This window comes from Hemitrygon akajei, chromosome 20 (assembly GCF_048418815.1).
Source record: "Hemitrygon akajei chromosome 20, sHemAka1.3, whole genome shotgun sequence".
Lineage (NCBI taxonomy): Eukaryota > Metazoa > Chordata > Chondrichthyes > Myliobatiformes > Dasyatidae > Hemitrygon > Hemitrygon akajei.
The window spans coordinates 59542404-59566736 of NC_133143.1; positions in this window are offsets into that span (position 1 = coordinate 59542404).

Consider the following 24333-nt stretch of genomic DNA (forward strand, 5'->3'; position numbering starts at 1 on the left):
AGGATTGGGAAGCGAATAAAGGGATCCTATTCTGGCTGGCTGCCGGTTACCAGTGGAGTTCCACAGGGGTCAGTGTTGGGGCCGCTGCTTTTTACGATGTATGTCAATGATTTGGAGTATGGAATTAATGGATTTGTGGCTAAATTTGTCGATGATACAAAGATAGGCAGAGGAACGAGTAGTATTGAGGAAACAGAGAGCCTGCAGAGAAACTTAGTTTAGAAGAATAGGCAAAGAAGTGGCAAATGAAATACAATGTGGAAAGTGTATGGTCATGCACTTTAGTAGAAGAAATAAATGGGAAGACTATTATTAAGATGGGGAGAGAATTCAAAATGCAGAGATGCAAAGGTACTTGGGAGTCCTTATGTAAGATACCCTAAAGGTTAACCTCCAGATTGAGTCAGTTGTGAAGAAGGCGAATGCAATGTTGGCATTCATTTCTAGAGGTATAGAATATAAGAGCAGAAATATGATGTTGGGTTCTATAAGGCACTCATGAGACCACACTTGGGAGTATTGTGTGCAGCTTTGGGCTCCTTATTTTAGAAAGGATATACTGTATTGAGATTGGAGAGAGTTCACAGAAGATTCATGAGAATGAGTCCAGGAATGAAAGAGTTGCAGTATGAGGAACGTCTGGCAGCTCTTGGGCTGTAGTCCCTGGAGTTCAGGAAAATGAGGAGTGATCTCATGGAAACATTCTGAATGTTAAAAGGCCTGAACAGATTAGATATGGCAAAGTTATTTCCCATGGTAGGGGAGTCTAGGACAACAGGGCACGATTTCAGGATTGAAGGATGTCCATTTAGAAGAGATGCGGAGAAATTACTTTAGTCAGAGGGTGGGAAATCTGTGGAATTTGTTGCCATGAGTGGCTGTGGAGGCCAAGTCACTGGGTGTATTTAAGGCAGAGATAGATAGGTTCTTGATTAGCCAGGGCATCAAAGGGTATGGGGAGAAGGCAGGGGGTGTGGGGATGATTGGAAGAATTGGATCAGCCCATGATTGAATGATGGAGCAGACTCAATGGGCTGAATGGCCTATTTCTGCTCCTATAGCTTATGGTCTATCATGAAAGGCCCTCACCATCCAGGACATGCCTTCTTCTCATTACCATCAATGAGGATGTACAGGAGTCCGAAGATGCACACACAATATCTTGGAAAGAGTTTCTTACCCTCTGCCATCAGATTTCTGAATGGTTCATGAACCCCTGAACACTACTTCACTATTTTGCTCTCTTTTTGCACAATTTATTTATTTTTACAATGATTGTAATTCATAATAATTTTTATGTATTGCACTGGTGTGCCTTTTTCGTGATTGCATCAATATGTTGAGCCCAGGATAGATCTTCTGAGATATTGACTCCCAGGAACTTAAATATACTCACCCTTTCAAATGCTGACCCTTGGCCCTGGTTTCTGATGAAGCCTCTCTGATTTTGCAGTAGTCATATCTGATGATGCTGTCTTCACAGAATGGTTCTTCGCATTGCTGGGTCCTTAAGTGCAAAGTTTGGAGCAACTTTTAGAGTGCAGACACCTTATGTAATATGCAAAGGTTGTGTGTGGACATCACTGATGTAAGGTAATGAAGCACTTACTTGCTGAAAATCAGTTTGTAACTGTTACAAATTGGTAATTATATCAATGTGTTAAGACAATGAATGCCATTCTCTGTGACCGTGCCAATGGCAACAACAGGTGCAAGGGAATCATTGCTGTTCCAAAGTGAATGTGTTGTAAAATGATGACATTCACTATTATTTGCCAATGTAAACTACATTATTATTTGGAGTGTAAAAACAAATAATACAAGTTTTGAAAAGTACCATTGGCTTAACCATGTCCAGAAACCCAATTCCTTTTTTGCATCATTATACCGTGTTAGAAATGTAATGGACCATGGTTTGAGTTTTTAACAAAGTGCTGAACTAGCAAAGTTCAAAGTTTAAAATAAATTTATTATCAAAGTACATACTGTATATGTCACCATATACAACTTTGAGATTTATTTTCTGGTGGGTATTCACAATAATTACAAAGAAACACATTAGAATTGAAGAAAAGTCACACACAAGATAGACAAATAACCAATGTGCAAAAGACAATAAACTGTGCAAATACAAATAAATAAATAAGCAATAAATATCAAGAACATTTGATGAAGAGTCCTCTGAAGAGTGTGCATAGATTGTGGGTACAGTTCAGTTTCAGGGGTAGGTAAAGTTGAATGAAGCTCTCCCCTCTGGTTTAAGAGCCTGATGGCTGAGGGTTATAACTACTCCTGAATTTGGTGGTGTGGGTCCTGACGTTTCTGTACCTCCTTCCTGATGGCAACAGAAGAGAGCATGGCTTGCACGGTGGGGGTCCTTGATGATGGATGCTGCTTTCCTGTAACAGTGCTCCCTGTAGATGTGCAATGGTGGGGAGAGCCTTAACCGGAATGGATTGCACTGTATCCTCTACTTTTTGTAGGATTTTCCAATCAAGGACATTGGTGTTTAAATTCCAGGCCATGATGCAACAAGTCAATATACTCTCCACCACATAAGGTTTGTCAGTTTTAGATGATACCCTGAATCTTCATAAATTTCTAAGAAAGTTGAGTTGCTGTCGTCTTTTCTTTGTAATGGCACTTAATGCTGGACCCAGGACAGATCCTCCTAAATCATAATGCCAAGGAATTTAAAGTTGCGAAACCCTCTGCACCTCTGATCCCTTGCTGCGGACTGGCTCGTGGACTTCCAGTTTTTTTCCTCCTACAGTCAATAATCAGCTCCTTGATCTTGCTGACATTGAATGAGGGGTTACTGATTTTGGTTGTCAGCCAGATTTTCAATCTCCCTCCTATATGCCAATTCATCACCACCTTTGATTCAGCCAATGACACTGGTGTCACCAGCAAACTTAAATATGGCATTGGGGCTGTGCTTAACCTCAGTCATAAGTACAAAGTAAGTAGAGCAGGGGGTTAAGTGCACAGCTTTGTGGTGCACCTGTGTTAACAGTGATTGTGGAAGAGATTATGTTGCCAATCCAAACTAACTGAAGAAGTGAGGAAATCAAGGATTCAGTTGCACAAGAAAGTATTGAGGCCTAGGTCTTGAAGCTTATTGATTAGATTTGAGAGGATGAGAGTATTGAATGCAGAGCTGTAGTCAATGAGATACATCCTGATGTATGCATCCTTGCTATCCTGATGTTCCAGGATTGAGTGAAGAGCCAGTGACATGGCATCTTCTGTTGACCTGTTCTGTCAGACCTAGTCACTGAGGCAGGTTCTTCTTGGGCACTGGTATAATTGAAGCTCGCTTAAGGCAGGTGGATTACTCAAGCCTGCCGACATGTGAGGTTGAAGATATCAGTGAATACTGCAGCCAGTGTATCAGCACAGGTCTTCAGTGCTCGGCCAGGTACCATCTGTGTGTCATGTACCCCAGTATCAATTCTTGGAACAGTACGTGATGTACCGGAAATCTGTGACTTTGTTTCTTGTAGAGTCACGCGCTGACCTATCCCAACAGTATAAAAGCAGTCGTGCAGATTGCTCCAGGACACACTTTGAGAGAGACCCACTTTGGTGGAGAGTCGTTGTGTTTGGACAGCAGAATTGTTAGTGAGAGTGAAGAGTGCAAGCTTCGATCAAACCCAAAAAGCAGTGGGTAGTCAGTAACACTGTGCATTTCGGAGGTGACTGACATTTTGTGATCCAAACGTGGATTTTTGGCACCCACTTTGGTAACCCCTGCAAAGTCTCAGGTGTGTGGCGACCAGTCCTGGAAAAGGCACTTCTGTCAGTTATGTGGTGAACTTCTCACTTTTTGTGGACTCTTTGCAGACTTTGAAACAAACTGCATCGTGAACTTGCTTCCACTGTAAATGTCATGGTCCCTTCTGGCAATCGCCCACCTGGCTATTAATCCGCTTTGGTGGATTCCGTGCTGAGGGCAATCTGCTGGATGAGGAGGTAGCCACCCAGGCCGGAATACCTCGCGAGCTGCTAACCACCCCCCTGGAGTCCCTGGCCCTGGACGGAAAACTGCTTGCTCGGGTGACCTACTGTACGCCACCCCTGACCTTGATCCTATCTGGCAACCATCGGGAGGAGGTACGATTCAGTCTCATTCATTCACCTTAAGCCTCAGTAGCTCTAGGGTATCCATGGCTGACCCAACACAATTCCCGTATCAACTGGTCTACCGGGAGGATAGCCGAATGGAGCCCATCTTGCAATGCCAACTGTCTGCGGTAGGCCCCATCTCCCAGAGAAGCTACCGCGACCCCTCCTGTTTTGGAACCCCTCGACTTGTCCCGCATCCCCACGGAGTACCATGACTTGGGACAGGTGTTCAGTAAACAACGGGCCCTTTCCCTGCCTCCGCACTGCCCATATGATTGTGCCATCGACCTTCTCCCCGGGGCCCCACTACCCACCAGTCGCCTTTTTCACCTATCCTGACCGGAGAGAGGCCATAGAGAAATACATTAGCGAGTCCCTTGTGGCAGGCACTGTCAGGCCTTCATCCTCCCTGGTAGGCGCCGGTTTCTTTTTTGTGAAAGAGAAGAACGGGATGCTTTGCCCTTGTATCGACTACTGAGGCCTAAATAATATAACAGTTAAGAACAAGTACCCTCTACCCCTCATTAGTTCGGCATTTGAAACACTGCATGGACCCACCATCTTCTCAAAGCTGGACCTTCGCAATGCCTACCATTTAGTCAGGATGAGAGAGGGGGACGAATGGAAGATGGCCTTCAAACACCTCTGGGCCACTTTGAATATTTGGTCATGCCGTTTGGCCTCACCAATGCTCCTGCTGTTTTCCAAACCCTGATCAATGACGTACTGAGGGACTTTATCGTATTTGTTTACCTTGATGATATCCTGATATTTTCTAGCAGCCTCCAAGAACACGTACACCATGTCCGTCAAGTCCTCCAGAGACTGCGGGAAAGCCTGTTATTTGCAAAGGCAGAAAAATGCCAGTTCCACGTCCCTTCGGTCAGTTTCCTAGGCGATATCATTGAAAGCGGGCAGGTAGAAGCCGACCCTGAGAAGATCCGGGCAGTGGAGGAATGGCCTAGACCCACGACACGCAAACAACTTCAACGATTCCTGGGGTTTGCAAACTTCTACCGCAGATTCATCAGAGACTACAATCGAGTGGCGGCCCCCCCTTACCCGGCTTACCTCACCTACCACACCGTTTTGCTGGGACTCCGAAGCGGACTCGGCATTCACAGACCCGAAGAAGCGTTTCAACACCGCTCCCATCCTGATCCATCTGGACCCATCCTGTAAATTCATTGTTGAGGTGGACGCCTCTGACTCCGGGGTAGGAGCGGTCCTATCCCAACGGGCAAGTTCGGACGAAAAGCTTCACCCTTGCGCCTTCTACTCTCGCCGACTGTCCCCCGCCAAGCGGAATTAGGAACTGCTGGCGGTCAAACTAGCATTGGAAGAATGGAGGCACTGGTTGGAGGGGGCAGAACACCCATTTGTGGTATGGACTGATCATAAGAACCTGGGGTATATTCAGACCGCCAAACGATTGAACTCCCGCCAGGCCTGTTGGGCATTTTTTTTGGACGGTTCAAGTTTACCCTCATGTACAGTCCAGGATCCAAGAACACGAAGCCAGATGAACTATCCCGCCAGCATGACTCCAAGGATGACACCTCCAGTCCCGAGACTATCCTCCCACCATCCTGCGTGGTGGCCACCCTCATTTGGGAGATCGAGGCTAAAGTAAAGGAAGCCCAGCGAGATGACCCCAACCCTGGCAATGGACCCAGCGATCGCCTGTATGTGCCCGTCGCCGTCAGGTCTCAGGTTCTCCAGTGGGGGCACATATCCCAGTTCGCCTGCCAGGAATGATCGGACCCTGGCTCTCCTGAGGAAGCACTTTTGGTGGCTATCCATGGAGGGGGACACCCGTTCTTATGTCTCGGCTTGTTCCATCTGTGCCCGGGGAAAGGTCTCTCATCGACCACCTGCAGGTCTACTTCATCCTCTACCTGTCCGTGATTGTCCCTGGTCAATTCCCAATTTAACTGTCCATTAATGAGCAATTTCCCTGAATCACAAACGAGAAGATCTGCAGATGTTGGAAATCCAAGCAACACACACAATGCTGGAGGAATTCAGCTGGCCAGGCACCATCTGTGGGGATAAAAAGTACAGTCGACATTTCAGGCCGAAACCCTTCAGCAGTCCTGCCAAAGGGTTTCGACCTGAATTTCCCAGAATGCCCATTTTCCCTTAAAAATAGAGGTATGCCCTAATCTTAACCGGACATTTGTTGTATTTGTCATACTGTCAAGACATAGTCTTGACCAACTTGTTTCTTCAATTTTAATATTCAAATCAGTTTCCCATTTTTGTCTTGACTTATGAATTCCTTGTTTAATTGCCTGTTTTTGAATCAAACTATACATACAAGAAATAAATTTTTAAATTTTTCCTTTTTGAATTAAAGTTCCTATTTCATTAGGTTTCGGTAATAACATTGTTTGACCCAATTTATCTCTTAAATAAGCCCTTAGTTGGAAATAACAAAAAATATAGTGCAATATAATTTTTTACATCAATTATATATTACACCACAAAAATAAATAAATTAAACCCAAATTTATCTGATCAATGTTTCCGATGTAATCAAGAAATTGGTACTTTTTTACACTCTACTTGGTCTTGTTTTAAAATTCAACCTTTTTGGACAAATTTAAGGATTTTATTGGAACACAACTTCCACATAATCCACCATTATTTTTACATTATTTTTATTGAAGGGATAAAACCGAAATACAAACTGAATAAATATCAGACAGAATTCATAAAAATTGCATTCGCAGTAGCCAAAAAAGCTATTGCAGTTACTTGGAAATCGGATTCATACTTAAGTATAGATTGTTGGAAGAATGAAATTTTTAGCTGCATTCCACTTGAAAAAATTACTTATAATTTAAGAGATAAATATGAAATATTTCTGAAAATTTGGTGCCCTTATTTACAAAAGATAGGATTAAATATATAGGTGCTCTGAAGATAAAATTATTGGTTATCTGGGGAAAGAAATAAATATATACTAAAGCTATTATGAACTCCATGGAGCATGTGGGGATCTTCTGATATCCAGGCATTCTTTCTTTCTTTCTTTTATCTTCTCTCTTTTTATTTCTCTTTCTACAGGGATATGTTAGGGGGAGGGGGGAAGGGTTGATAATTTTTTTTAAATAATTTTTTTTCCTTCTGTAACCTATTTGAAAATTCAATTAAAAAAATAAAAAAAAGAAATAGAGGTATGCAAATTTCCATCTCAACCTAGATCACACATGGCTAGTGTGCAAATCAAGTTCCCCTAAAACCAATTCCACTGAAAACAAATAAAGAAACACAAGATGAACAGACAAAACCATAACACCATAGACAGAGGAGAATTAGGCCATTTAGCCCATTGAGTCCGCTCCACCAGTTTATCATGGCTAATCCTGAATCCCATTCAATCCCATACACCTGCCCTCTCACCATATACCATTGATGCCTTGACCAATCAGACAAAACACAAAAATCAATGCTTGCACTGTTCTTCCTTCAGAACCTTCTATAAGTGTCTGCAAAACTTCAAAAAAATAGTTAATTCCCACTATGAAAATCTTTTACACATTTTCCAAAGAATCAAGAAGGAAAAGATCTGCATGGTGGGAGCCCCTGACACAATAACACATTGATACAACTTCTTAAGAGCACCACCACTTAAAGCAGCCTTTGCAGTCTCTCAGATACATACTCTCAAGTGAACTCAAACGTGGCCACATTTTGCACAATTTAACCATACTCTTGTTCCTAAGGTTTAAACCGTTGCCAAAATACTCAGTTACAATCTGACAGAACTGAGGAAATGTGTTACTCTGAGACCTTAAAGCATAGAGATGCTGTATGTTATTCATCATGCACAAGTAAACAACATTCAACAAGTTTAAAGCAGGACACCGCCATATTAACCAAAGTTCCGATATTTTCAGACCTCTCTGTAACTTCCATCTCTAATCTGTGTTAGGATTCAGATTGAATGAACTGTATGCTGTACAGTTCTGGGCATAGTGTCCCACATTACCACAGCTGAAGCAGCAGATTTGAGTACAGTACTGGGATGGTTGTCCCCGACAACAGCCTCCCTGATTGGCTGAAAGGGCACTCCAGCACTGTTACTTCACTTCTACAATCTCTCTGCTGGCTTCCATCCTGACCTGCATTTCCCCACACAATATCCTGCGTATTTTCTCGAAGAGCGAACACTTTATCTGCCTCTATAGTATTCCTTAAGTTATAATCTAACTCTTGCACTTCCTTCTCCCATGTTCTAATCATTTTCCTAAGTACCCATACCTCAGTGTGTGTAGGGTCACTGGGATCAAACAATTCTAACACTCTTTTGCTCTCCTCAGTACTGTGTGATACCAAGGTCATGAGCCAGTTACAGATCTGTCATAGGGTCAAATTTCTCCTATCCAAAGCAGGACCATAAACATTCAGGAAAACCAGCCATAACCTGGTTACAAATGCAGAGGGGTGCTCCCCTTTCTGTTGTCTGCACTTATGCAAAGCCTCCACCGGGTCACCTCGATTAGCCCCTGCAGCTTCTAATATAGCCTCCTGTAAATCACCCAGTGTCCCCTGGTCTCGTGCCTGTCCCTTTGGCATGGCTGGGTGTAACACTGAAGTTAAACTCAAAAGAGTCAACTTCAGTTGCTCTGCTTCAACTAAACCATGAATACGCTGTGATGCACCATCAATAACTCTCGGAGATGTGAGTCGAGGTAGGCTTTTATTAACTGGAAGAAAAGCACTGTCAGCAGCAAGAGACCACCACACAACATCCTGGAGACTGAGGGGGGAGCAGTGCCTCCAATCGCCTTTATACAAGGGTCTGTGGGAGGAGCCACAGGAGCAGTCAGCAGGGGGGGGCGTGTCCAGACAGGTATATGTAGTTCACCACATTCACCCCCCCTTTGTTTTAAAAGAGAGTCCCCATGAAGCAAAGTTTCTTACAAGTATATTTACAGGTTAAGTCTATCAGGTGGTCGAATCTGTTGCTGCGATCTACGTAGCACCGGCGGTGATTGCACCGGTGCCAGTGGTGATTGCATCGGAGACGGTGGTTGTGCTGGTTCCGGCCTGACTTGAGGTATCAGCCCATTAGGCGTCAGTGATCCCTCATGTGTGTGTGAGGTGCCCGGTATGGGAGTGTCATGAGGAGTCTGTGTAGGGCTTGGTGTGCACAGTGTCAGGTGGGTATACACCTCGGTGGGTACAGGGTTCATAGTTACCGTGGAGTGTTCGGGGTAATGGTCTGCTGCTCCTGCGGGCGCCAAGTCGCGGACGGAGACCGTGTCCTCCCGCCCATCAGGTAAGACCACGTAGGCATACTGGGGGTTCGCATGTAGTAGGTGAACCCTCTCGACCAGCAGGGAGTATTTATTGCTCCTCGCATGTTTCTGGAGCAGCACTGGCCCTGGGGACGTCAGCCAAGCTGGTAGGGTGGTCCCAGTGGCAGACTTCCTGGGAAAAGAAAAGAGGCGCTCATGAGGGGTGGCATTGGTGGACGTACATAACAGGGGGCGGATGGAGTGCAGTGCCTCGGGGAGGACCTCCTGCCAGCGAGAGACCGGCAACCCCTTTGACTTAAGGGCTAAAAGTGTGGCCTTCCACACTGTGGCATTCTCCCTCTCCACCTGTCCATTTCCCCGGGGATTATAGCTCGTGGTCCTACTAGTAGCAATGCCCCTAGCCAGCAGGTACTGGCGCAGCTCGTCACTCATAACGGAGGACCCTCTATCACTGTGGTTATAGCAGGGATATCCGAAGAGTGAAGAGCTGGCGCAGGGCTTTTATGACAGACGTGGCAGTGGTGTCGGGGCAGGGGATGGCAAAGGGGAACCGCGAGTACTGGTCGATTATGTTGAGAAAGTAGACATTGCGGTCGGTGGAGGGAAGGGGGCCCTTAAAGTCAACACTCAGTCACTCAAAGGGGCGGGTGGGCTTGATAAGTTGCACCTTTTCAGGATGGTAGAAGTGCGGTTTGCACTCAGCGCAGACTTGGCAGTCCCTGGTCATCGTCCTGATGTCCTCGAGGGAGTAAGGCAGGTTCCGGGCTTTCACAAAATGGTAAAATCGGGTGACCCCCGGGTGGTAAAGATCTGCATGGAGGGTGTATAGCCGGTCGAGCTGTGCATTGGCACACGCTCCCCGGGATAGGGCATCTGGGGGATCATTGAGCCTTCCAGGCCGGTACAGGATTTCATAGTTATAGGTGGAGAGTTCCATTTTCCACTGCAAAATTTTATTATTTTTGATTTTGCCCCGCTGTTGGTTGCTGAACATGAATGCAACTGAGCGCTGGTCGGTCAGCAAGGTGAACCTTTTGCCGGCGAGATAGTGCCTCCAGTGCCTAATAGCTTCCACTATGGCCTGGGCTTCTTTCTCTACCACGGAGTGCCGAATTTCAGGGCCTTGGAGGGTACGAGAGAAGAATGCTACTGGCCTGCCTGCCTGATGCAGGGTAGCAGCCAGCGCGAAGTCGGAGGCGTCACTCTCTACTTGGAAGGGAATGGTCTCGTCCACCACATGCATCGTTGCTTTGGCAATGTCCCCTTTAATGCGGCTGAAGGCCGCGCAGGCCTCGGCTGAGAGGGGAAATGTGGTGGACTTGACCAGGGGGCGGGCCTTGTCTGCGTAATGAGGGACCCATTGGGCGTAATAGGAAAAGAACCCCAGGCACCGTCTGAGAGCTCTGAGGGTGGTGGGAAGAGGGAGTTCCAACAGGGGGCGCATACAGTCGGGATCAGGGCCAATGACCCTGTTCTCCATGACATACCCAAGGATAGCGAGTCGGGTGGTTCCGAACACACACTTGTCCCTGTTATAGGTAAGGTTCAGAGCTTTGGCCACTTGGAAAAATCGTTGGAGGTTGGTGTTGTGATCTGGCCAGTCGTGACTGCAGATGGTGATGTTATCCAGATATGGAAATGTGGCCTTCAGTTGGCACTGGTCCACCATCCGGTCCATTTCCCTCTGGAAGACAGAGACACCATTTGTGACACCAAAGGGGATGCGCAGGAAGTGATAGAGCCTGCCACCCGCCTTGAAGGCGATGTAGGGGCAGTCCTCCGGGCGGATGGGGAGCTGGTGGTAAGTGGATTTCAGATCTATGGTCGAGTACACCTTGTACTGAGCTATCTGGTTGACCATATCCGCGGTGCGGGGTAGGGGGTATGCGCCAAGCTGCGTGAACCTATTGATGTGTCTGGCTATAGTCCACGACCATCCTATTTTTCTGCCCGGCCCGAACAACAACCACCTGGGCCCTCCAAGGACTTGTGCTTGACTCAATGATCCCCTCCCTGAGCAGCTGCTGCACCTCCGACTGAATGAAGGCCCTGTCCCCCGCACTGTACCTCCTGCTTTTAGTTGCCACAGGTTTACAGTCGGGGGTCAGGTTGGCGAACAGCGGTGGGGGAGGGATCTTGAGGGTGGAGAGGCTGCAAGTGGTGTCAGTAGCGCGGCCGTTGGCATGGTGTTGGGTTGGATGTGCAGGTCGGTGTGTGTGTGTGGTCAATAGCGGGGTATATGACGAAGTTCCACAAAACTGAGGATTCCTGACAGTGAGTGGTGGGAGGGGCCCGTCATACTCCATAGTCACACTTTTCAGGTGGCTCTGGAAGTCCAGCCCCAATAGCACAGGCGCACACAGTTCAGGCATGACCAGTAGTGCAAAGTCCCGATATTCTGTGCCCTGCACCACCAATGTCACTACACAACCCACCCGGATGTCTGTGGAATGCGACCCAGAAGCCATGGTGACCCTCTGGCTTACCAGCCGTGTCATGAGTCCGCAGCGTTGCACCGTGTCCGGGTGAATAAAACTCTCAGTGCTGCCCATGTCAAACAGGCAGCTAGTCCTGTGCCCCTCCACCAGGATGTCCATCATTGACCTTGCAAGCTGGTGTGGGGCGCTTTGGTCGAGGGTTACGGAGGCCAGAGTTGAACCGCCATCTTGGTGCCCGGTAAGCACCTGTGGGTCGGAGGCTGGGCGAGGTGGCGCCAACAAAGATGGCTGCCCCATGCCTCGCACAAGGCGGGCAGGCAAGATGGCGGCCCCCATGCCTCGCACGCGGCGCTGCTCGACCCCGCTCGTGGTTCAGACTTACAGACCTTGGTGAAATGGCCCTTCTTTCCGCAGCTGGAGCAGGTAGCTTCTTGGGCTGGGCAGCGTTTTCGAGGGTGCTTTTCGAGTCTGCAGAACTAACACTGCGTGGACTTGCGACTGGCAGGAGCCGTGGTCGATTCGCTGGTGGGTGACGGGGTCTGCAGCGTCCACGGGACCGGCGGGAGATCGCGCGGCTGGACAGCGTCAGCGTTGTGCAGAGCAGCCTCCAGCGTGTCGGCCAGCTCGATCGCCAAGCGTAAGGTAAGATCGGCGTTTTCCAGCAGCCGCTGGCACACGTACACTGACCTGATCCCCGTAACGAAGGCGTCTCGTACCAGGAGCTCCGCATGCTGTTCCGCCGTCAGTCCCCTGCAGTCGCAGGCCCGCACGAGTGTCTGTAAGGCTCGGACAAACTCAGCACTCGACTCTCCGGCCCGCTGTCACCGCGTCGCTAAGCAATGTCTTGCGTAGATGGTGTTCACCGGCCGCAGGTACTGTCTTTTGAGGGCGTCCAGTGCCACTTGGTAGGTCGGCAGGTCCCTGATAAGGGAGTATACCTTCTGACTGACCTTGGAAAGGAGGATTTTGTGCATAATAGCAGGCTCAGTCACGGGAATCTCTTCCAGGTATGATTGGAAGCATGCAAGCCAGAGTTCAAAGGCAATAGCTGCTTCTGGAGCTTGAGGATCAATGTCCAATTTTTCCGGATGTAAAATACTTTCCATTCTTCCAGTTAATAAAATTGATGCACCATCAATAACTCTCGGAGATGTGAGTCGAGGTAGGCTTTTATTAACTGGAGGAAAAGCACTGTCAGCAGCAAGCGATCATCATACAACATCCTGGAGACTGAGGGAAGAGCAGTGCCTCCAATCGCCTTTATACAGGGGTCTGTGGGAGGAGCCACAGGAGCAGTCAGCGGGTGGGGGGGGGGGGGGCATGTCCAGACAGGTATATGTAGTTCACCACATGCTGGAAAAGCTCCCGAGGATCGTCTCCCAGCCTACTTTATTGAGGTACATCAAAAGGGGTAGAATATTGTGTCACAACTGGTGCTCCTAGCTGTGGTGTTTCCTGAACTCTATCTGTAACAAAGGGCGCCACTGGGGCAGTGGGTGTTGAAGTTTTCACTCCCTCCTGGAAAAATCCATGGGGAGGAAGGCCACTTCCTCAGTCATCCTACTATAGTGTGTCACCACATACACTAAATTATCCCAAGCTACATCACCATCATCATCACCCCTTGCACCAAATGCACATATCACTCCTCCCTGAGCGGAGAGCTGACATTGCAGCTTTTGGATTTATTTTAAGCACCTAGTGTGATCGGCACTGCCTTTGTTCTCAGCTGCCGATTTCTGCACAACGTTCATAGCTGTCCGTAAATCCTGACACTGACTTTTCCATTTCTCTACTTCGGTACTAGCCTTTTTACATTCCTCTTCCCGTTTCTCCATTTCTCTTGTTAAGCGTTCACACTGAGTCTGAAACTGTGTCATGCGGATCAAATTTGCCTGACACTGCTCCCTCAGAATTTCATTTTCTTTCCTCTCCCTCTCCAGCTCTTCCCTTCACTTACACAATTCCTCTGCCAGTTTCAGTTTTTGTCTTTTCACTTCAGTCAGATGTACTCTCAATCTTTCCTATTCACACCTCATAGTTGGGCCACTTACTAAAAATATAACCATGAAAGTATTCTCTCCAATCTTCTGAGCCGCCTAGGTACTTCTTGTTCCTTTCTTTTCCCATTTTAATATCCAAGCCTCATGGGTGGTTCAGCTCGAAACTAGGGTACCAGACATCAATTTTTTTCCCGAGCGCACCCCGGAACACTAAAATGTTGACCATTTGTCAATGGACCTAGGTTAGGGAGTTCTCCATGCAACTCGTAATTAATTGAAGCTTGCACTTTATTGTCTCTGCACAAACAACAACATAACTATGTTGACCCCGGACCAACAACTTAAAGCATGAACTCTACTATTCCCACTGTACCAATACTCACTCAGACAACTTGTCCAATTTACAACACTGAAACAGGGCATCTCATTGGCCAGAAGACTGATCCTCTCTTCTCCCAGCCCCTGGCATTGGGGTTCTTCCTCACAATGATGGGTTTCTGAGAGAATTATCACCGATAACACACTCAAAGAGTCCACTTTTATATTACTTCTTCACCAATTCGAATATTGCATTCCAGTGTCATTGGCTGTAGGTTATGTGTCTGACCTTTACCACCTTTATGTTGGCTTCTCTGCTCCAGGCCAGCATCCATTTATTGCCCTCTTTCCAGCAAGTGACAGTTAGTAATTTATGGCTCTTTGTTCTTTTCAGTAACCAGCTACAATCACTCCAGGCAGGCACCAACCCCAACATTCACAAATCTGCATGTTATATTATATCAAAGGACACCTCACAAGTAACTTCTTCCTGGAAATGATCTCTAGTCCAGCAGATTACCTGAAGCATCACTATGTTTACTTTAAAACACAGAAAGCCAAGCAACTTCATCTCACAAAATGGAGGACGTAAAACAGTTCCACAAAATGGCGACCTCCATTTCCAAGCACACGGCAGAAGCAAAGACAATTGATCTGTCTGCTTCCACTGTCATTGACCCATTCCAGTTTGACGTTTTCTTCTATATTTTAAATCTGTCATGGCCAACACATATATGTTATCATATACCACCTTGAGATTCATTTCATTTCAGTTACTTACAGGAAAAAATAAAATAGAAAAACTATACATGAATAGACAAAGACTGACAAATAACCAATGTACAAATGAACATGTTTTATTTCACCACACCCTTACTGAGAGCAATAAATTGAAATCCAAGAAATATGGTGATCCTTGCATTTCCTCTGGTTTTCCAGCATCTGCAGAATCTTTTGTGTTTATGATCCTTGCATAATGTCAGGTTACATAAAGTAACTTATTAAATAATGCTATGTTGGAAAGATTTGAGTTTCACAGCAAATACCCAAGACTGCAATACTTTCTTCAGACAACTGAATAAGTATATGAGCTATAAGCAATTGCAACATTATTGGAGCTGTAACATGCTAGGCAATTTTCATACCATTAAAGATTAAGAAACTGCTGTACCCATTAAAAAAAAAGCCTTAGTGATTAATCTGTCCAAAATAAGCTGGCTGCAAGCTATTCAGACAGGTTTAAACATTGGATAGAATAATGACTAACAAGTTGATGTATTTAGCCAAAGACTGGTTCTGACCGGGCACAAATAGGTGACATAGGTAAAATACTACAGATATTAGACAACAGAAATTAAACAAAGTGATAAAAATATTTAGGGAGTCAGTTAGCATATGTGAAGAGAGAAACAGAAATAAACGTTCAGCTCCCTTCAGACTCTGATGAAAGATTACCTGTAGAACTAAGTCTATTTTGTTCTCTACAAAGCTTCCTGACATGCCGAGTATTTCCACCATTTTCTGTCTCAGTTGGAACTTTGATGACTTGATGTGGTTGTTTGCGACATTAAAATCAGAAATCTTTTCAAAGTTTTCTGACTACAACCTGAACAGAAATAACTGGGTTAAATTGCAAATTCTGTTCTTTCACTGAAAATTTCTTCTAAGGTAATCCCTGCAGAAATTGTAGGATAAAACAATTGTGAGAATTGTATTATTAACTGACTAATATTTCAATTTCATGAACCTTTGTATCTATCCTCTTACCAGTTAGAACGCCGAAAAGGTGGAAGGCAGCTACTAATAGCTTTGATGTTTTGATGTGTTCTGTCTTAGAACCTGCCCATCTGAGCGGCTGCAGCCCAAAATCTGGAGCAGTCCCTTGACCTTTTCTGCTTGTGCTGAATCCAGATCCTGTAGGCCTGATAGATATGGATGCTCTGCTGCAGAAGCTCATCAAGCTGCAAGATACTGAATAAAGAAGAAACAAATAATTACTTTCCAAGCCAAGTTATATGGGAGGTACATTTGATGACTGACTGAAATGTGTGGGGGGCGCCGGTCACCATCAGTGCCATGTGATTTCACATCAACAACTACAATCTGTTCCAAGATTCAAGACTGTTTATTGATGTTCGCCATACATAAGTGTAATGGAGAATGAAGTGATCAGAGTCAAAAACTCATGCAAGTGTTGAATCTTATAGAATACATATATTGACGAGACAACATCAGTCACGCAGGTCATTTTTGTCACTGTCTCTTTCCAGATAGAAGCAAGAATCTGATATTGAGAGACTGTCACATGACCCATTTGATTCCAACAGTTCAGTCCTGTCACTTTTAATTCGAACTCTGAGAAGATCAAATTTACTGGTCGGTGGAACGTAATGACGCCTGCAGATGCATTAGCATTCCTGTTCCACAGAATCCATTCTAACAGAGTTCACTTTATTCATGTCAAAGGCCAAACAGGGGACTGTGCTCAGATTGGGTACACCATAACAACTGGATAAAGCAGGTGAACAACAGATTATGCTAGTAGGCAAATAAAACCAAACGCAAACAAATTATAGGTCGGTATAAGATTGAGATTAAAAAATAGACTATAAGTATTCAACAGGTCAGGTTGAGGTTTTCGCAGCATTTACTGTTTTTTTTTTAAATTTTAAATCTTAATTCTGTTTCTTCAAAGATGCTAACTTGCAGAGTTTTTCCAGCATTTTCTGTTTTAGTTTGGATTTGCAGTTGTTTGGGTGCATTTTAGTTGATGAATAGATGCGAGTTCTTCCAACATAAGCTGAAAAAGTTTACTTCCAAACACTGGAATGACATTTAGAAACAATGAATATCTAGCTCACTATTTGGTTTGATCATACAGAGAAATTAATTATGCTGACAGACAGAGTATTAATGCCTACCCATTTACAAAATGGACAGAATAATTAGGTAGAAGTTATTAATTATCTTTAGATAAACAACAATCAACAATTTTCCACTTCAAATGAAACCAGAATCAGGTTTGTCGTCACTGACATACAGTACTGTGCAAAAGTCTTAAGTAATTATATATAGCTTGGATGCTTAAGACTTTTGCATAGTACTGTATTTGTCAAGATGGAGTGGGGAGCAAGTTCGTAAATCTGGAGGAAAATATGATGGGAATGGTAAGGATGGGGTGTGGAACAGGTGGCAGAGAAGGAGTGCCAGGGGTGGTGGTTGGTGTAGGTGCAGATACACACTGTCCTAAAACACCAGGCAAAGTCATTTGATTCCAAATAACTGGTTTATTGGTCATGACAGAATACCTCTCAGGTGAGCAGGAACAGTGAGGTAATATTCATGGGTTGGTCATTGTCCATTCAGAAATCTGCTGGTGGAGGGGAAGAAGCTGTTCTTAAAATGATAAGTGTGCATCTTCACATCTTCAGGCTTCTGTATCCCCTCCCTATCGTAGTACTGTAATATGAAGAGGACATGTCCTGAATAGTGGGGTCCTTAATGATTTTATCAGGCAATGCCTTTTTTAGATGTCCTTGATGCTGTGGAGGCTACTGTTCATGCAAATTCAAAAGTAATTCTGCACAAGTATTCTCTAATATAAACAACAGAAGTTAAGGAACTAATTTGCAAGAAACACTATTGAAAATTCTGTCATCAGTATATAAGGTATAATTGCGTTCTAAGCCATAATTGTTATTCAGAAAATTTGCACTGGGACTCAGCTAGCAGAGCTGCTGCTTCACAGTGAAGGAGACCCCAGCTTGATCCTGACCTCAGGTGCTGAATGTATGCAGTTTGCATATTCTCCCTATGTTGCACTGGTTTCGAACTAAGTCCCAATGTGGTGTCATTTGGTGGGTAAGTTGCCTCTTGTGTGCAAGTGAATTGTAGAATCTGGGGCAACTTGTTGGAAAAATTGGGATAAAACATGGGATTGATATAGGATTAGTGTAAATGGGTGGGTGATGGTTAGCGCGGACACAGAGCCTAAAGGCCTGTTTCCATGTTGTCCCTCTGTGATTCTAAGTGAAAATTATCTTGCTATAAATAAAATATCTGACATTTATTTCCTAAGCTAATTATTCCAAGATCCCATTCTTGTTTAAAAAAGCTAATTCTGAATTTATGTTAAATATGTGCTTAACATATTTGAGCTTTCATATAATCTTGGGCATTTATTTTTATCTTGTGAACTATGTTAATATCAACTTAAAAACAGCACTTCTTACTTTATGCATACTTACTTTAAGAATTTTTAAATATTATTAGCTGCTCACACAACTTGATGTCATCACAAAAAAACAAAATACTTCAGGTGTTGGAAATATAAAATAAAACCAGAGAAAGCAGGAATTATTCAGTAGGTCAAGTGAAACAAAATGGAGTGAATGGTTTGGGACATTCACCTCAGCACATCATGGAAACCAACCTCCCCTCAATGGACTCTTTCTGCACTTCACGATGCCTCAGTAAAGCAGCCAGTATAGTCATAGACTCCACCCATCCCAGGTGTTTGCTCTGCTCTTCCCTCCCATCGGCTAGATGATATAAAAACCTCAAATCACGTACTGCTTGACTGAAGGACAGTTTCTATCCCGCTGTTGAAACGGCTCGCTAGTACGATAAAGAGGAATTGACCTCACAAACCCATCGTTTTGACCTTGCAGCTTATTGTCTACCTTCATTTCAATTTCTCTGTAAGTATTACATTTTATTCTGAATTATGTTGATGTTTTATCTCGTATTACCTTGATGTAATGAATTGATCTGCTTGAATGGTGTGCAAGACAGCTTTTCACTATACTTCAGTGTATGTGAGTTTTATTTTCTTTCTAGATTCATTGTATAGCTTGACACAACAAATATAGGAGTATCAGGCAGACACCTTACATTGAACTCATTGAATTTTCCTATATCTCTCTTAATGATGATCATCGATCGTATTCTTTGACTGTCATTTGCTCTCGGGGCCTTCCGGGACTTCAATCATTGCAAGCAGTCGCTTGTTTTGGTGGGGCAGCAGGATATTTTAAAAAAAAGCTCGGGGCCTTTCAGGATTTTTCAGTGGGCTTCAATCATTACGAACTACTAGGCAGTTGGCAAAAGCCAACAAAATGAAGTGAGGTTTAAGCGGAACCGCCAGTATTAGAGTAGTTAAGTTTTGGCTCAAGAGGCTTACGCAAGAAGAGATGAAGGCGCTAGCTAAAGTTTTGGTAAGTTTCTATCTTTCTTTGTGTATTAGTACATAGCTAGTGCAGTGAGAATAGGTCCAGGGCCAGTGGTATATTCTTAATGTGAAATGTGACCTCCTGTCTCCCTGATATCTACATCTGCACCAGAAGCAGCTTCTTACAAGCCATGTTAGGGAACTGGAGATCAGCTGGAAGACTGCCAGCTCATATGGAAGAATGAGGAAGTGATAGATAAGAATTATGTGGAGGTAGTCACCCCTAAGTTAAGGAAGGCAAGTAAATGGGTGACAGGACAGGGAAATGAAATTGGCCTATAGTGCAGACCAGGAGAAAGCCACAATGGCCACTGTCCTTGGTTACAGCAGGACATCGAAAGGACGCAGAACTGGGTGGAGAAGTGGCAGATGGAGTTCAACTCAGAGAAGTGTGAAGTGGTTCATTTTGGTAGGTCAAATTTGAAGACAGAGCATATTATTAATGCTAAGACTCTTGGCAGTGTGGAGGATCAGAGAGATCTTGGGGTCCATGTCCATAGGACACTCAAAGCTGCTGCATAGGTTGACCTTGTTGTTAAGAAGGTATATGGTGTGTTGGCATTCATCAACCATGGGATTGCATTCAAGAGCCATGAGGTAATGTTACAGCTACATAAGACTTTGGCCAAGTCCCACTTGGAATACTGTGTTCAGGTCTGGTCACCTCACTACAGGAAGGATATGGATACTATAGAAAAAGTGCAGAGGAGATTTACAAGGATGTTGCCTGGATTGGAGAACATGCCTTATGGCCTTTTCTCCTTGGAGCGACAGAGGATGAGAGGTGACCCGATAGAAGTGTATAAGAAGATGACATATATTGATTATGTGGGCAAACAGGGTCTTTTCCCCAGGGCCGAAATGGTTAACACGAAGGGGCATAGTTTTAAGGTGCTTGGAAGTAGGTACAGAGGGGATATCAAGTTAGGTTTTTCATACAGAGACTGGTGTGTGTGTGGAATGCTCTGTTTGGTGATGGTGGTGGAGGTGGATACAATTGGGTCTTTTAAGAGATGCTTAGGTAGGTACATGGAGCTTAGAAAAATAGAGGGCTATGCGGTAGAGTACTTCTAGGCAATTTCAAGAGGTTACATGATTGGCACAGCATTGTGGACCAAAGGGGGCCTGTAATGTGCTGTAGATTTCTATGTTTTATGTTCTATAACCCTATGGCTGGTTGAGATGGGCTCTGAGGCTCAGAAAGGCAAGGGGGAGAAGAAGAGTGCAGTAGTGATAGGGGATTCCATAATTAGAGGAGCAGACAGGAGATCTGTGGATATGAAAGAGACAGCTTGTGACCTCCCAGGTGCTGGGGTCAGGTCCACAGCATTCCAAAGGGGGAGGGTGAACAGCTAAAAGTTGTGGTAGATATTGATACTGACTACATTGGCAGGAAGAGAAAATATAGGGGATTAAGTAGAAAACTGAAAAGTAAGACCCTGAGCATTATAATCTAACTCCACTTGGGGTATGTGAGCAGGTTTTGCCTCTTATTTAAGAAAGGATGTGGTGGCATTGGAAAGGGTCCAGGGGAGGTTCATGAGAATGATCCCAGAAATGAAAGGGTTAATGTATGAGTAGTGTTTGATTGGTCCACGCTGTACTCACTGGAGTTTAGAAGAATGAGGTGGGGATCTAATTGAAACCCATCAAATACTAAAAGTCCTAGATGGAATGGACATGAGGAGGATGTTTCCTGTGGTGCAAGAGTCTAAGACCAGAGAGCGGTCTCAATATAGAAGGCGCACCTTTACAACAGAGATTAGGAATTTATTTAGCCAGCGGGTAGCCAAAGGCAATGGTGGATCCAAATCATTGGATATATTTAAAGAGGAGGTTGATAGGTTCTTGATTAATAAGGGCGTGGAAGATTATAGGGAGAATGCAGGAGAGTGGGGTTGAGAGGGAACAGACTTGATGGGCCAAGTGGCTAATTCTGCTTTTATATCTTATCCTCTCAGTTTTTTTTATTAAATTCTGAACTGAGACAACAACTCCATGAGCAGTAGTGATGGAATTGGGTATGGTATCATTTTCAAAACTCTCCAATTGGTTGCTGAACTATTGTTAAAGAATATCTTGTTGCAACTATCACATCTAATTAAACCTACCATGATAAAATGGAGATGATGTGAATATAATGGTGATACTGATGTCATTAAGAAAGTTCTCGGCCTGAAACATCGACTGTTTATTCATTTCCATCAATGCTGCCAGCTCTACTGAATTCATCCAGCATCTGCAGAATCTCCATGTTTATAATGTGAATAGAGTAGATCAAGGTTGTAACCCACAATCAATTCGCGTAGATGCTTCTTTACAAAACAATCAGGATTTACTGATTTTAAGTTACAACTGGAATCCATGACAACCCATCACTAAAGGGCAGTTTTAATTCTCCCTGATGGATGGCAAAGGAAGAGGAGAGCAACTAAAATGGATTGGCTTCAATTTCTGAGGATTTGTGCATTCAATAGTTTGGTTTCAGTTCTGGCGATCCAGAGAAGCTTTAGTAATATACACCTTCAGCCAGAGACACAATGGGAACCCAATGGAAATTGAACCAGCTGCAATAAAGATCATCCACAGTAAAAATCGTCCCATCAGTTAAACTAATTAGCAATATGTTAAAAACAAAAGATGTGTGCTCTTTTGGTTTGATAAGTACATTTTTTGTGATGAAAAACAAGTGTAACTATCTCATCTTGGGCAAAGTCTACAAATAGTCAACTGTTGTATCTGGTGCTCACAGTACAGCCTTCTCTACATTGATGAGAGGGGGACCACTTCACACCTTCACTCTGTCTGCTGCAAAAGGTGGGATTTCCCAGTAGCCACTACAGTACTGTGCTGTAATGTTCTATTTCAATTTGACTTCCCATTCTCATTCTGACATGTTGGTCCATTGCATCCCCCACTGCCATGGTGAGGCCTCACTCAGGTTAGAGGAGTAACACATTATATTTCATTTGGGTAGCCTCCAACCTGATGACACAACATCAAGTTTCAGTATCTTCTCCCTTGTTTTCATTCTGGATCCCCACTTCACCCATTGTCCACAGTCCTCTCCTATCAAGTTACTTCTTTATCCAACTATCACTTCCTAACTTCTTATTTCAACCCCCCCCCCCCCACTTGATTTCACTTTGTATTTCCTCCTCATCCCCTACCATCTTATTCTGGCTTCTGCCCCCTTTCTTTCCAGTCCTAATGAAGAGTCTCAGCTTGAACATTGATGGTTTATTCCCCTGCATAGATGCTGCCTGTTTTGTTGAGTTCCTCCAGCATTTTGTATGTGTTGCTCAAAATTCCCAGCATCTGCAGAATCTCCTGTGCACAGAACTCAGTCTTTTGTGATGTGCCAGCAACCAAAAAGACAGTATTATGGCGCCACAAAACAAGTATACTGCTTTGGATACTTTTGTGGGGGATGACCTCCCAGGAGAATGCCATGGCGACCAGGTTATAGGCACTGAGCATGAGACTGTGGTGCAGAAGGGAAAGAGAGAGAAGAAGGGAGCGGCAGTGATAGGGGACTTGATAGTGAGGGGAACAGACAGCAGATTCTATGAATGTGAACAGGACACCCAGATGATATGTTGCCTCCCAGGTGCCAGGGTCAGGGATGTCTCAGATCGCATCCACATTTTGGAGAGGGGGGAGCAGCCAGATGTCTTGGTACATATTGGTACCAATAGCATAGGAAGGAAAAGCAATGAGGTCTGAAAAGAGATTTAAAGAGAGCTAGGTAGAAAGCTGAGAAGCAGGACCTCTGAGGTAGTAATTTCTGGATTGCTACTTGTGCCACGCACCAGTAAGGGTAGAAACAGGATGATTTGGCAGATTAATGCGTGGCTGAGAAGCTGGTGCAGGGGACAACGCTTCAGGTTCTTGGATAATTGTGATCTTTTCTGGGAAGGTATGACCTGTTCAGAAGTGTGGGGTTGCACCTGAACCCAAGGGGGACCAATATTCTCACGGGCAGGTTTGTTAGAGCTATTGGGGTAGGTTTAAACCAACTTGGTAGTGGGGTGGGAACAGGAGTGAAGGAACTCAGGAAATGATGAATGGTAAAAAAGTAAAGATAATGTGCAGTCAGATTGTCAGGAAGGGCAGGCAGGTGATGGGACATAGTTGCAGCCAACGGGCTGAGTATCAAATCATTAGGGATGCAGAGTCAGAAAGAACAGCAAATACAGTATTCAAGGTGTTGTATCTAAATGCACACAGTATAAGAAGTAAGGTGGATGATCTTATTGGAATATTACAGATAGCCAGGTATGATGTGGCCATCACTGAATCGTGGCTGAAGGATGATTGTAGTTGGGAGCTGTATGTCCAAGGTTACACAATGTATCGGAAGGATCGGACGGTAGACAGAAGGGGTGGTGTGGCTCTACTGGTAAAGAATGGCATCATATCAGTATAAAGATGTGACATAGTATTGGATAATGTTGAAACCTTGTGGGTTGAGTTAAGAAACTGCAAGGGTGAAAGTACTTTGATGGCAGTTATACACAGGCCTATCATCAGTGGATGGGAGGTGGACCAAAGGTTACAGTAGGAAATAGAAAAGGAGAGTCAAAAGGGCAATTTATGGTAGTCATGGGAGATTTTAACATGCAGATCGATTGGGAAAATCAGGTTGGTAATGGATCTCAAGAGAGTCAGTTTGTTGAATGCCTAAGAGATAGCCTTTTAGAGCAGTTTGTAGTTGAGCCTACTAGGGGATCAGCTATACTGGATTCGGTGTGATGTAATGAACTGGAGATAATTAGGGAACTTAAAGTAAAAGAACCCTTAGGAACCAGTGATCACAATATTTGATAGAGAGAAAGTAAAGTCTGGTGTAGCAGTATTTCAGTAGAGTAAGGCAAACTACAGTGGTATGAGAGAGGAGTTGACCAAAGTAAATTGGAAGGAACCTGCTGGCAGGGATGTCAGCA